General features: G+C 36.7%; 1 non-coding gene across 1 annotated transcript; it reads left to right on the plus strand.

Moving 5' to 3' along the window:
* Nucleotides 1-442: 442 nt before the first annotated feature.
* Nucleotides 443-514, plus strand: Trnat-cgu. Its single transcript has one exon. It is a non-coding gene; the product is annotated as a tRNA-Thr (tRNA).
* The last annotated feature ends 4247 nt before the right edge of the window (nt 515-4761 follow it).

Genomic DNA, 4761 nt, shown 5'->3' on the forward strand with positions numbered 1-4761 from the left:
CATATATAGATTTTTTTATTTTTTTTTATTTTGGCGTACATTTTGTTTTATTTGAATAGCCAAATATGGTGTTTCTGAGTGCTGACACTATGTCGTAGCATCTCAGAGAAGGCATATTTTTTGGTTCCAATATTACAGAATTACCATGAAACTTTTATGTTCGCTGTTTAAGTAATTCAATTCCAATATTGTAACTTAAATAGTAAAAGTAATGAAAATTCCAATGTTACAATTTAATTAACACAAATTATACCACGTATAATTTCATAGCACTGTACTAGAAAATGCTGATACAGGTTTACATTGAATTTAATATTTCTCTTTTAATTTTGCATTGATGTTAATGCATACTTTTATTATTAATGTTTCGGTATTCACTGTAATTGTTATACACGTGGAATCCACACCTGATTACTTATGGATCTAAACAGGAAAATCATCAGCCTCTTTAGCTCAGTGGCAGAGCACTGGTCTCGTAAACCAGGGGTCGTGAGTTCAAACCTCACAGGAGGCAAGGTAAATTTTTTTCATTGGGGTTCACCTTTTTTTCACGATTATAGATGCAAGGGAGAGCCAAAAATTATTATTGAACCCCTTTTTCGGATAAAATGAATTGTTTTCCCATTATTTATCTGCCAGTCTCCAATTTTTTATCAGACGATATAGAAACTACACGTGCTTTGTATTGGTATGTAATAAGTAATTTACTATGTGTTACAGTACATATTTCTAGTCGATATTCATTTATTACATATTTGTATGTTTAATGTTAACTTATAAAAATATTTGTTTCTATTCGATTTTGTGTTTGATAATACATTACTGCTACTATAGTTTTCACTGTTACATCACTTTTCAACCAACATTCTTATGAATAAATTATTTAAATAAACACTGATCATAATTTAATATGATCACTTAAGTAATTATTTTCTGTGCAGTAGTTTAGAAGAATATTGAATATTACATAACAAAAAGCGGCACATATCTGATATATGATATTTATATTATCAAAAAATACATATGCATATACAGGGTGTCCTTTTTAACCGGAAACGCTGGAATATCAATAATACTAAGGAACTAAAGACATAAAAAAAGTGTTCTTACAGAAGTTGTTTGGTATGCAGAGGGACATTATGTGGTATACATAATTTTTTTGCAGGTAGAGTATTGGGGCAGATTGCAAGGTCATGTTAATTTTTTAAATGGAATGCTATATTTTTTTATTCATAATGTGACAGCATTTGTTGAGACGAGTTATAGATATATATATATATAGCTGCCAAAAGTTTCTGACTAAACTGTAATTTTAACATATCTTTTTAAAAATATACAATACGAATAAACTCTTAATATATTTACACATATTGAGGATATACTGGTTTCTCGGATTTGGTAATATTAAAAATTTTCTTGCATAAAAATAATCTATTCTCATGTTTCTAACAAAATATGGGCCTGACGATAAGTTATGACAAAGACACTGAAATTACAGTTTGGCCAGAAACTTTAGGCAACCACTGGTATTCATATAGGTAATATTCCATATCGCGGTGAACGGGTTAAAATTTGCATCGCCCAATTTTTCCATAATTATTTTAACTTTGAATATTTGAATAATTTTATTAAAAATAAAAATTGAACTTATCTTTCTTTATAAATTTCTTTTATTTATATTTAAAAGATTTACTTCCGTTTTCTTCGTTGTACAACTGCACATAAAACAAAATCACTATCTGACGTCATAGAATCCTATCAACGAAAGAAAAATCAATTTCTTCGAACGAAGTGGTAGAAAATGAAATTTGTGCGTTCGAATTACTTTCGAATTAGTCTGATTAAATGGAGATTGATATTGGGCCAATGGGATGGGATGGGGGAGGGGAGGGAAGTAAATAAATTAGGTAACGTCAATTATAAGAAATCGGTCTGAAAGCGATGTGCAATTCAGAATTCAGGCCGCGTGGCCCCCCGGGAGTCTGCGAATGCGTCCCACGTAGCACGAACCTGCGCGTTCTCGATATTCAGGAGTTACAGCGAGCAAGGAGGGCCGTACTGTTTCCGTAAAATGTCTGTAAAGTGGGAAACCGGCAGGTTACCGCGTAGGTATACAGGGTGTCTCATTTAAATTGACCCACTTGAATACCTCTGAAACTACTGACGGTATTGAAAAATATTTTAGACAGAAGTTAAATGGTATCAGGGGTCACACTTTTTGACGTGAGTACCTTTTTTCTATGTAGACGCGTAAAGGTCATATGAAGGTCAACTTTGTTTTTTTTAACGGAATCGTATATTTTTTAATCGTTCTTTCGAATCGTTTTTTCCTAAATCGGTTTTTTCTTTCAACTGAAGCAGTAATTACAATGCAGAGAACTGCTTTTCTGACCAATGACTTTCTCCGTCTTGAGAGGACGAACGGAATATACAGGGTGATAAAAAAAGCGTTCATAACTACTAGGGTAGACAATACACGCCAAATGTTGAAAAAAAAGAGTCCTAGTAATTGTGAGTCGAAACATTAGTATTTTCGAAGTTATAAACAATTTGTTGTTTTAATCTTCTTTATTTGTAATGCTATGGGAAACGTTTCAAACACAGTTCGAATGGTTTGAATGAATTTTGGGAAGGAAGTATCGTACGTAGAACATTTTTTTATGATCTTCTTTTCGAATTTTTTCTCTCAGACTGACGGTATTTTTTGTCAGAGAGCATAGATTTTGTTTACTTCAAATTCACCTCAAGGTCATTAGTTAGACACATTTGAATGCGTCTTAATACGTCCTACATGATGCACCACAACAAAAATACATGCTGTTTTACAAAAAAATACCGGCGACCTAAAAACAATTCGAAAAAAATCATAAAAAGAAACGTTCCATATATTATACTCTTCAAAATCATTCAAACTGTGTGCTGAAATATTTCTCATACTATTCAAAATCATTCAAACTGTGTGCTGAAATATTTCTCATACTATTCAAAATAAAGAAGTTATTTAGGTGTTCGGTCTTAGGTAGGGCACCCTGTATATTTCGATTTCGATGTTCCCAGTGTTCGCGAACATTTGCCGATTGCGAATACCACCGAGCGATAGACACGGTCCTGGCCCCGGTGTTCAAACCGGTTTTACCCGATCACGAGACTTTAGGCGATCGCTTACGACGTGGGCGAGGTAATGGTCCGTTCAGCTGAAAATCAAAATCCCCTGTGCAATTGATGCGCGTGTACCCTCGAAAAATAAAATCCATCTGTAAATCTTCTATCACTTCTTGCAGGATGTCAACTCCGCGAAAGCTGGAAGTTTCACACTGACTCTCCATATTTCTGGATTACTTGTAATTTATTATCAAATAATTTTCGAAACGTTTGGGGCGCAGTGAAATAAAAGTAAAAAAATTAGAAAATCGAACTTGAACGAAGCCTTTAAACGAGAATACTCGTATTTATTTTCGTCGGTGGATACATTCAGCATCGAGGGACGAACATAACCTTCAAAGTTCAGTCCCAGCGAAACCGCCGTTCCTTTAACTGTGACCTTGATTGACCGTGAGTACCTGTATTTTCGTCAACGGTAAGACACACTACACATTCATTGCGCGACAAGCATGTGTGCCTCCTGTTCATGATCGTTCAATGTAAAAAAAAGAAAAAAAAACGACGATCAATTTGCATCGACAGAGGACAGCTACGACTGATGCTTCAGTATGACTGTGAAAAATGTTAATTCTGTCGTCGAAAAAGCATAATCACAAGATTACGGTTTACTTGAACCACACCCCTCGTATTTTCTCAAAATTCAAATATCACTCCACCAGCACACACCCCCTCCCCTGCCCTAGTTTAACATTAGTCTGAACGCAGCACAGTGGTCCAGAATCAAAATTTCGCGGCTCATATGCTAATTTAGCTCGAACAATAAAAAATTTTGTAAACACATAAACTTCATTCAAACAGAAGTAGATAAATGAACGAATTTTTATCAATTTTCGAAATCCCCTTCAATGACGTCATCGTTCGCTGAACAGTGTTCTCAACATCTTCAAGAAAGACCTGAATTCTTAGGGGATATTTTCTGTATTTTCAATCGAACAAATCTTCCATGGTTAATAATAAGTCAATATGAGTGAACATTCGGGGGATAAAAGAAATTTCTATTTGACTATTCGAACTGCTAAATTTCGTTTCTGTATCACTGTGCATCACCTCGAACGGTTCCAGAGGTATGGACACGCGTCTACATATAATCTCCCGGCGATAAAATTGCGAGAATTACGCTCGCCCGTATCTTCGGCGGCGTCTATCGACGTCATAATTTTTCACTAACTTCCGACCGGCTAGGAGAACCCGAAAATTATGCCGGCTACGTAGGAGGGGGTACACAGGAACGTTTAAGTAGATAGAATACATACAGGTACATACGGTGGCGCGTCGAAGCGTGAGGGGCATACCGTAAGAGTCCTCTGATACGCTCGTGAGCGAGCCCCGAGCTTGCGACCGGTTACTCACGTTCTGGGTATGCGCCGCACATTCTCGCCGCTAGTATTCTAGTATTCTGTGCCGTGCTCAGGGCACCCTCGGAACTACGGGGCTACGTGACCGGCATGGGCGCCGCGCGGCTCTTTCGAGAAAGGCGCCTTCCAATCCACGAATCGCAAAATATTCCACAATTACGGAACTCACCGCGCGCGACGTACCTACTAGTACGTGGGCCGTTCCTTTGCCCCTCCCCCCTTCCGCTGAACGGAAGCACGAACG

The sequence above is a fragment of the Dufourea novaeangliae genome, unplaced genomic scaffold, assembly GCF_001272555.1.
Source record: "Dufourea novaeangliae isolate 0120121106 unplaced genomic scaffold, ASM127255v1 scaffold147, whole genome shotgun sequence".
In the NCBI taxonomy this organism is placed as follows: Eukaryota; Metazoa; Arthropoda; class Insecta; order Hymenoptera; family Halictidae; genus Dufourea; species Dufourea novaeangliae.